An 11,063-nucleotide genomic window follows, 5' to 3' on the forward strand; every position below is an offset into this window, starting at 1 on the left:
GGAGGTATAGTTCGCAGATCATGCGGAGGTGTCGTGCGTGAAACAATTTTGCGGAACAAAACACTACTACTTGCCCTAACAACACTGTAGAGGGCGCAAATAAAGAAACAACACACCTAGAGAGTCACGCCTCACTAGTCACTACATGACATTTGTTTACTGAAACATGAAATATAGTGCTGACCAATGCTCAAGCAAGGACCCCGTGGGGTATACACTTTACGGTATAGAGCTATTTTTTCATGCCGAACAAAAACATTTGGTTTTTGTATCTATCTACCGAAATAGGGTTTCACCTCGCTTTATATTAATATAGTCACACGGCAAACATTGGGTAATGCTAGACCTATGGAAGATTACGTGAGGATTTTACGTAAAAGCTGACGTGGAGGTAATTATTGAGTCAGGATTAGTGGATGGGGCCCACCCTGGTTGAATTCAGTGGCGGGAGGGGGCATAGGGAATTTATGGAAGGGTAAGTAAACTTATGTAGGACCTTTTTGTAGGTGTAGGATTATCCGCAAATAATACAAGATATTGAAAAAAATCCCTAAGAGTTGATCAAAATAGAATATACGACAAACTAGCCGAAAACACTAAAAACACACTATAGGCACCAGTATACGCCTCGTGTGAGTCACGGAGAAGAAGCACATGAGATCCGTAGTCACGCCCAAGTTGCACCCACACTTATCAGGGTCCTCCCTAAGAGTGTCACAACATGAAGCAGTGTCGCCGCGTTAGTCAAGGGAGACAAAGTATTTCACCTTGAGTGTTGGACAACAAGTAGAGGGCCACAATGGCGCCCCAGGAGGAATGCAACACCCGCATGCATTGCAGCCGTCGATACGGAGGCGCAAAGCTTTCGATCAGCCCAGCCTCTATCACGCCATGGGAGCAAGCCATAAGCCAGGATCTCCCACCATAATGTAACACCCCGAGAATCATGCTACAGTAATCTCCCCCTAATGGTGGCCATGTCATCGTGATTACTATGCAGCTTGCCACTTGTCCAAAAAAATCAAAGCCTTTTTCAAATTTAAAATAAGTCGAATAAATTATTTCTTCGAGCAGTAAAACTAAAATGTTCACCTTATCCTATAAATTTCCCTGATCATTGTCATATTGAAACCAACCTCTTCTGAATTTCCAAAATTCCCATGAGAATTAATTTATTGGTCGAGCAGCATTTAAATTGGGCTTTTCAATTTCTAAAATTGAATAGACAAATCCTTTTTGACCTCAAACTTTTTTTCCATCTCAAGGTATTGTGTTAGATTTATGTGCCAAGTTTTGTTCAAAAGAAAACTCATTTGGTGCTAAAAGAAATTGAAAAAAACTAAAATAAAATTTGAAAATAAAAAAGGGGAAAAAGGAAAAGGCCCCACCGTACACTTGGGCCACAAGTCCATAGTAACAGGCCGAATCCACCCCAGGCCAACTTTTCCCCGTGCCTCCTTCTTCCTCTGTTCACCAGAGACCTGGTGGACGAGCACGCCGCGTCCATCACTTGGATGGCCACGCGTTGACCATTCCGCTGTCTCCCCGTGTGGATAGCCCCCCTGCAGCGAAACCCTAGACCGCCCACATCCGTCTCCCCTTCAATCCCCCGTCTTCCTCATCCCCTTCTGCTCGATCTCAGAGGCGTGAGCTCCGCATGACCGAGCTCCTCCCCGTTGTTGTCGCAGCCACTGCACGCCCCTCTCCACGCAGGTGAGTCCTGGAGAACCGCCGCCGTCCACTATGCCGTCTACGTCCACGAGATCAAGCCGGGACCCTCCCTCCATCGTCGACTTCCTCACCTTCGTCCGCCGCACACAACGTCGTCGATCCGCTCGCCTCCAGCCGTCCTCGTGCCACCCCGGCCGTCTCGAGCTCGCCGTCGACCTCCCCCCAGTGAGCCTCCTCTGGTTCCCCGCCCTCCTGATGTAAGCCACCGAACACCCCCCCCGCCCCCCCCCCCCCCCCCCCCCCCCCCCCCCCCCCCGCGACCAAGCTCGCGCTTGCCATGCCCGAAGCCACGCCCACCACCGTGCTGTGCCCCTGCCTCCCCGCGTACGCCCCGACCTCATGCCCCGCACGCGCCTTGGCCTGCGTCGCCGTGCGCCGCACCGCGTCCCTAGCGCTGTTGCGGCTACTTCTTCGGGCCGCCCGCTGCCGTCCTCGAGTGCAGCAACTGCTCTGCCTAGCCCCGCCGCCGCCTGCAGCCTCGCCCCCAGCCGCGTGCTCGTCACCGCGCCCCTTGCTGCTGCCCCGCCTCCGCTCGCCGTGGCCGGTCGCGTCCGCTAGCGTCGCCGCCCCGGCCACCACCACACCTGGCCTCGCCCCCCGCTCCCCCTGGCCGGCGCCCCGCCGCGCCCCGACGGCCTTCGTCCGCCGCGCCCCCGCGCGCGACCGCGTGCCCGCCCTCTGCCATGCCGCGCTCCGCCGCCGTCGCCTGCGGCCGCGGCCCCGGGTGGCCGCGCCCGGGTCCGACACCCAGCGTCCACCCCTGCGCCCATACCCGCGCTCGATAACCCGTTGGGCCCATGTGCCACTTCATGTGGGGCCCGCCCAAAAAAAGATTTAATTTTTTTATAATATAATCTTGTTAATTAATTAATCACCTAATTAATTAAATCAATTAACCTGCTTAATTACCTTATGGACTGTTAGATTAGTTTAACAGTCAATGGCATGTGGGCCCGTTTGACCGAGTTGACCAGTCAACTTTGACTAGTCAAACTGCTGACTAGAGCCCCTGGACCCACATGTCATCCTCTGGTACACTTCTGTGTACACAGATCTGGGTGCACCTAACATTTAACTTGTATTTTTAAATTAAAAGTAATTTCAGAATATTGTTTAAATCTTTGAATCATATAAAATAATCCGTAACTCGAATGAGAAAGTTTTATACATGAAAGTTGCTTAGAAAAATCCAACGAATCCAAATAGGTGGTCCGTTTACCTGTCAGATGCCTCTAACTATCTGAACATGGGACATTCCCCCTCCGGTCAACTGTCTCACACAGGTCCGGAACTGGGAAAACATCCCCGGTTGTTTCCCCCCTTCACCTTTCGTGCAGCACTATGTTAGGTCGCCCCTAGTTTTGATTTTCGTCATGTCATACTTAGTAATGTATCTATGTGCTTTATATTTACTGTTTCTTCCCCCTCTTCTCTCCGGTAGACCCCGAGACCGATGTTGCCCCTGTGATCGACTTCACAGCTGACGACCCTGCCTTTGCCGCCCAGCAACCAGGCAAGAAAACCCCCCTTGAGCATTCCGATATCGCCCATTCCTTCCCCTCTCATGCTTGCATTAGAACTGCTACTGCTTTTTGTATGATCCTATTCTGATGCATAGCCTGTTTTTGTTACTTGCTTTCATACCTTACCTGCTTATTCTAAACTGCTTAGTATAGGTTGGTTAGAGATCCATCAGTGACCCCACCTTGTCCCAGTTGCCCCTGCTTTATGTTTGATGACTCGATCAACGTGATCGACGTCTAGGCCCTGACACCGCACATCACCCCCCTTAGTTGTACGACTTTGCAGAGTTACTATCGAGTGCCGAGGGTGACACCTCATCAGCACTTCTGATGTTAACCCTGTAGTGCAGCTATTCGGTCATGGTCATCAAGGGCGATTCCTCCTTGACCACTCCCGATAATGACTCTATCGTACAACCCCTCAAGTGTGGACCAATGAGGCTGATTCCTCCAAGTCCACCTTGATGGTTACATCGGGTGGGAATCCATCGAGAGTGATTCCTCATGTTTCCCCATTGCTGTTTCAGACACACTGTTACTTTGACTTACCACAGAGCCATGATGACATCGGGTCGGCCCCAAGGGGTACCCGTGAGTGATGTGAAGTCGGGTTAATCTGGAGGATACTCGCAAGTTTTCCACGCGGTGCGGCCGGGCATTCTTAGCCCATGCCGCAAGTCCATGAGACGGGGCGACGGGACCACATATCGTGGGTCATTGATCGTTACCGCACTATCAAGACACTAATGGTTTGGATATTTGATCCGAGTAGGGCTCTGGCCTTTTTCGCACTAACCACCACGTGGGAATAAGTATGGGCACTCTGCGTCGTATGTATCAGCCGAAAGCTCAACGGACGTCAGCGATGGAGCGGCGCGCGCCGAGTTGGACTGGAACACCTCGCCTTGTATAAGGGAGGCTAAGTCTGCTCACTGGCCGCGTACGCAACGTGCATGATTGCAAAGGGTGATGGCCCATGACCCCTTCACATTTAGGATGTAGACCGGCGTGCTGGCCTCTCTGTTGAGCCTAGGTAGGACTGTGGTGTGTTGATCGGCCGAGGCCGGTCATGACCTGATGGTGTGTCCGACCGGAGTTGATCGAGCGTGTTGAGTAAGTTGGTGCACCCCTACAGGGAAGAAAACATCTATCGATAGCCTATCCTATAGTAACAAATGCTCGGAGTTGTATCCAGATCGATACAACTAGAACTGGATACTGGATGCTGAGGCATGTAATGGATATGAGGGCTCGGGATTGTTTCCTCGCAGGGTGTCGAGGAAGTGATCTCTGGGCGCTAATGTTACACCATGTTTGCTAAATATAAACTGCTATTCTATACTCTTCTGAATGCTGCAAGATGCTTGGAGCTGCTTGAAGATGCTAGTCTTCGATATGCTAGGCTTTCCCCTTCTCTTTTGGCATTCTATAGTTTAGTCCACAGATACATCCCATTCCTTTGATACAGATGCATACTTAGTTTAGATCTGATGTAAGTCTTGCGAGTACTTTGGATGAATACTCACGACTGCTTTGCTACCTCTTTTCCCCTATACCCGATTGTTGCGACCAGATGACGGATCCCAGGAGCCAAACAACACCACTGATGACTACTACTACCCCGAGGGTTCCTAGTACTACGTGAGGGCCGCTGACGACCTGGAGTAGTTAGGAGGCTCCCAGACAGGAGGCCTTGCCTTTTCGATCATTGTTGCTTTTGTGCTAGCCTTCTTAAGGCATACTTGTCTAACTTATGTCTGTACTCAGATATTGTTGCTTCCGCCGACTCTTGTGTATTAGAGCTTATGTATTTGAGCCCTCGAGGCCCTTGGCTTTAATATAAAGCTTGTATTATTTTAAATTTATGTCTAGAGTTGTGTTGTGATATCTTCCCGTGAGTTCTTGATCTTGATCGTACACATTTGCATGTATGATTAGTGTACGATTGAATCGGGGGCGTCACAAGTTGGTATCAGAGCCGACTGCCTGTAGGAGCCCCCATCCAAATCCTTGGCCGAAGTCGAGTCTAGTCACTAAAAAACTTTTTACTAACATGGCTGTGTGTCTTACGGGCCCACGTCGCCATTGGGTGGTATTAGGATCTTTTATTCCTCGTCTATACTCTGGGACTCTGATCTCTCGTCTATCAGGGTTAAACATTTTACTAACTCTGACATTAGGTTCTTGTACCCACTTCCTCCCAGAGAGCCCCGACATTACCGATGATCGCTTGCTTCGCCACAAGATTCTGCAGATACTCCTTGATGTTTCTCGAGACCCTGTGCCCACTGCCTTGTAGTTCCTGACCACCGATAATCCCCATTGTCAGTGTCAAAACCGGCGGATCTCAGGTAGGGGGTCCCGAACTGTGCGTCTAAAGTCGATGGTAACAGGAGGCAGGGGACACGATGTTTTACCCAGGTTCGGGCCCTCTTGATGGAGGTAATACCCTACATACTGCTTGATTGATATTGATGAGTATGAGGATTACAAGAGTTGATCTACCATGAGATCGTTGTGGCTAAACCCTAGAAGTCTAGCCTGTATGATTATCATCGCCTCTACGGACTAAACCCTCCGGTTTATATAGACAACGGAGGGGCCTAGGGTTGTACACAGTCAGTTTACAAAGGAAGGAATCTACATATCCGAACGCCAAGCTTGCCATCCATGCAAAGGAGAGTCCCATCTGGACATAGGAAGAAATCTCCTGTCTTGTATCTTCATAGCCCATTAGTACGACCCATGTTGCATAGTCCGGACGCTCGAGGACTCCTTAATCCAGGACTCCCTCAGTAGCCCCTGAACCAGGCTTCAATGACGATGTGTCCGGCGCGCAGATTGTCTTCGGCATTGCAAGGCGGGTTCCTCCTCCGAATACTCCAAAGCAGCTTTCTAACATAGAAAACGTGTCCGGCTTTACAAAGCAAATACCACGCACAACCGCAGAGAGCATTATATTTCACGAGTCCAATCTACTGACAGCTTTTGCAGCGTGACATCACGTCCCTGCCCGATCCTTATTTCGAACCGTTTTTTAGCCTCCCGCTCCATGTTTCAAGACGCGGTTTTATTGGCACATTTTGTCAAAGCAGAGATCGTGTCCCCTTATTACGGGATTTTCATCAATACGGGCATGGGCAATCCAACCACCTCGTTGGTACGATTCCTAGGGAATAGGCAAGTTTTAAGGCTCATGAGGAGGCGTTCGATATTCATCGCCTTTATAAAGGGGCACAGACCCGTCCTTCTCCTCTACGCCCACCTATTCCTCACCTTTTCCATCCTCGAGCTCCACCACCCAGTTTTCAACTTAATCGTTCCAAGCCTCCCAGTCATGTCCGGATCCAGCCTTCAAGGCCGGTGGGTAGCCTCCTCTGTCACAGAGGAGGATATCGCGAAGCTTCGGGCGGCAAGGTACCTGACCGCGGAAATCCTCCATAGGCTCCCAGCTAAGGGGCAGGTTATTCCTACACCCAAATCCGGCGAGAGGGTTGTATTCATCTCCCACTTCCTCCGGGGGCTAGGGTTCGCTCTCCACCCCTTCGTTCGTGGTCTCATGTTCTATTACGGGCCAGATTTTCACGACCTGGCTCCGGACTCCTTTCTTCACATCTCGGCATTCATTGTCATGTGCAAGGCCTTTCTCCGCATTCCCCCACACTTCGGCTTATGGCTCAAGACCTTTAATGTGAAGCTGAAGGTAGTCGACGGGGAGCAAGCGGAGTGTGGCGGCGCTATGGTGAGCAAGCTCGCCAATACTCTTTGGCCAAAGGGCTCCTTCACGGAAACACCCAACCTATGGAAGCGGGAGTGGTTTTACATCACCGAACCCCGTGGTACCAAGTGGGCAGCTACACATGCGTTCGGATCTGGCCCTCCATTACGACTCGCATCATGGATTAATAAGGGGCTGGACTGGGGATCGATTGATGAAGTGCAAATGCTACAAAGCCGTATCCGGAGCCTCCTTGAAAAGGACACCGGCCTCATCAACGTGATCTAGGTAATGCTAGTCCGTCGAGTCCTTCCGTGCCAGCGACGACCTCTCCGCATGTGGGAGTTCAATCCGGAAGGACCACAGACCCTTCAGGACTTCTTCGACACACCACATAGAGGGATGTGGAAGTTATTCTTCGGGATCCGAAAGCAGTGGCCGGATAAAACCGAGGACATCGGCCTCGACTACAACCATCCAGATACCTCGGTAAGCACTCGACCCCTGAACACAATTTAGTTGATTATCCCGTATCAATATACTGGGAAAACTGTCTTCGACTAGGGGTGGATAAAGAAATCGGAACGAATTAGGTGTTCGGCCCCACTTCCCGAGGACTCAGCCGATCCCGTGTTAACAAGGATGCTGGCCCCGACGCTGTATCAAGTGCCGGCGAAGGAGGACAAAGAGGAGAGCAAAAAGTCTAGGTTTGACTCCTACTCTAAAGGCACACCGGACGCTATGTCCGGGAAGACTGTAACTCCCTCTTCTGAAGATGAAGGGGAAGAAGAAGCTGATATCCCTTCTCCCCATGGGAAGGAAAGGACTGCCTCCGAAGGTTTGAAGGTGGAGGCTTCCAAGAGAGGGAAAATGTCCCTGTCAGATGGTTCGGGCTCGGAAGACGACGTAGCCGCACAGTTCCCCCATAAGGATAAGCCTTTCGCCGAATCGTAAGTGAACAAGGGTATTATAGACATATCCCGTCCTTTTTAGGTCACATGGGTAACCTCTTAAATATATGTTTGCAGTCCGGCCGACAGTCTTCCTCCTCGGGTGACCTGCTTCCGGAGATGATGGAAAGCGAGACGTCTCCACATGCTTCCTCGCCCCTTAGGGCGGACGACTTCAAGGTGTCATCCCCGAGGGTTTCCCCCGATCATCAAGTGGCGCGGGGGGCAATGAAGGCAGCCTCTGAAGGTGATCCTTCGGTCGTCAAGGGTCCAGGGTGTGCAGCCCCTACGGAGATCAACAATAAAGGCTCCGGACTATCCGGTTTACAGCCAAAGACGACTCTAGGGTCGAGTGAACATATCCCATCGAAGGGAGTTTGGACTCCTGCAGCCGCTTCCAAGAGTCCGGAGGCGCCGGATACATTAATGGGCATGTTGCAGAATGCGTCCATCTCAGAGGAACATCGTACCTTAATGGGTATGGTAGTTGAGAGGATTCTTTCCTCAAGAAGTGGATTGAATGAAGCCTTCACGGGCCTGCTAAGAGGCTTTGAGGTATGTAATGTAATAGCTTAACCAGTCTTTACATGTAGAATGTGCCTGTGTATAGATAGTAGCCCCTGAGACTCTGGTCGGCCTCCACAGGGAGGCGATCAGAGGATAAAAAAGGTATGCTTAGGAAATGACGTGATTAATTTGAAAACAGGCTGGTATGTCAACAGCAACTGCCCATGCCGCGGAAGTTGCAGATTTAAAGCAGAAACTTGAGTCAGGGAATGAGGACATTACTCTTATAAACAGGTGGCTCGACGAGGCACAAGGTATGTTTTGGGGTCATCGTATTATGCATGTATACTAATATTAGCACGAAGCTGAAAGTTATATACTAGGACATGCATAATTGCAGATGGTGCTACTGCGGTTGAGACCCTTCGGGCTGAACTTGCCCGGGCCAAGGAGCAAGCAAGAGTGATCAATGCGGCTGTCAAGAAGGCAGCTGCTGAGTTAAAGGCCGAACAAGCTGCTCGGCGCCAGTGCGAGGAGAGAATATCTAGCATAGCACGAGAGCTGAAGGATGCCCAAAGCCAATGCGAATCACTTGAGAAGGATAACAAAGCCAAGGCATCCGAACTCAACAAGGCTTTACAAGAGGCGGAGAGGCGCGGTCCGAGTCTAGAGCGGCTCGGGAGGAGATCCGACAAGCTGGGGAGATAGCGGCTGGTAAGCCCTTTCTATTACAGACTAAATTCAACGCCTCGAAGTATGCCTTGCTTGATCAATTGTGGAGTTCTCCAGACTCATTCTTGGACCTGTCAAAGAGTGTCGCCAATGCGGCACAGTTTTATCAAGCGCAAGACGGACGTGCAATGGAGAAGATTTTTTGTCACAGTTCAACGTGCCAAAGCGTCCGTTGCTGAACGAACAAATGGCCCAGTGGGCCGAGCTCCACAAGGTGTCCGGAGCTGCCATGAAGGAAGTCGTGGTCCGGCTATGGCCAACTGAGCCAATTCCGAACAGTTATTTCGGTTTGGTGCAGCGACTTGTTGATGCGGTGCTTGATACGTCTCCAACGTATCTATAATTTTTGATTGCTCCATGCTATTATACTATCTATTTTGGATGTTAATGGGCTTTATTTCACACTTTTATATCATTTTTGGGACTAACCTACTAATTGGAGGCCCAGCCCAAATTGTTGTTTTTTTGCCTATTTTAGGGTTTCAAAGAAAAGGAATATCAACGAACATTCGTTAACGTGATGTTCTCAACGAACATGATCCAGGAGACTTGGAGTGTGCGCCAAGAAACAAGGGAGGAAGGCACGAGGCAGGGGGGCGCGCCTACCCCCCCGGGCGCGCCCTCCACCCTCGTGGGCCCTCCGTTGCTCCACCGACGTACTTCTTCCTCCTATATATATCCACGTACCCCCTCCAAACATCCAGTAGCACCACGAAAACCTAATTCCACCGCCGCAACCTTCTGTACCCGAGAGATCCCATCTTGGGGCCTTTTCCGGAGCTCCACCGGAGGGGGCATCGATCACGAAGGGCCTCTACATCAACTCCATGGCCTCTCCGGTGATGTGTGAGTATTTTACTTCAGACCTACGGGTCCATAGTTATTAGCTAGACGACTTCTTCTCTCTCTTTGGATCTCAATACAAAGTTCTCCTGGATTCTCTTGGAGATCTATTTGATGTAATCTTCTTTTGCAGTGTGTTTGTCGAGATCTGATGAATTGTGGGTTTATGATCCAGATTATCTATGAATAATATTTGATTCTCCTCTGAATTCTTTTATGTATGATTGGTTTATCTTTGCAAGTCTCTTCGAATTATCGGTTTGGTTTGGCCTACTAGATTGATCTTTCTTGCAATGGGAGAAGTGCTTAGCTTTGGGTTCAATCTTGCAGTGTTTGATCCCAGTGATAGAAAGGGAACCGATACGTATTGTATTGTTGCCATAAAGGATAAAAAGATGGGGTTTATATCATATTGCATGAGCTTATCCCTCTACATCATGCCATCTTACTTAAAGCATTACTCTGTTCTCTTGAACTTAATACTCTAGATGCATGCTGGATAGCGGTCGATGTGTGGAGTAATAGTAGTAGATGTAGAATCGTTTCGGTCTACTTGTCTCGGACGTGATGCCTATATACATGATCATACCTAGATATTCTCATAACTATGCTCAATTCTATCAATTGCTCGATAGTAATTCGTTTACCCACCGTAATACTTATGCTCTTGAGAGAAGCCACTAGTGAAACCTATGGCCCCCGGGTCTATCTTCTATCATATTAATCTTCCAATACTTAGTTGTTTCTATTGTTATTTATTTTACTTTGCATCTTTTATTTCTCTTCATCATAAAAATACCAAAAATATCATCTTATCATATCTATCATATCTCACTCTCGTAAGTGACCGTGAAGGGATTGACAACCCCTTTATCGCGTTGGTTGCGAGGTTCTTTTTTGTTTGTGTAGGTGCGTGGGACTTGAGCGTGATCTCCTATTGGATTGATACCTTGGTTCTCAAAAACTGAGGGAAATACTTACGCTACTGTATCGCATCACCCATTCCTCTTCAAGGGAAAACCAATGCAGTGCTCAAGAGGTAGCAGTGCCGTGTATCGA

The sequence above is a fragment of the Triticum urartu genome, chromosome 2A (assembly GCF_056163025.1).
Source record: "Triticum urartu cultivar PI428250 chromosome 2A, HENAU_Tu73, whole genome shotgun sequence".
In the NCBI taxonomy this organism is placed as follows: Eukaryota; Viridiplantae; Streptophyta; class Magnoliopsida; order Poales; family Poaceae; genus Triticum; species Triticum urartu.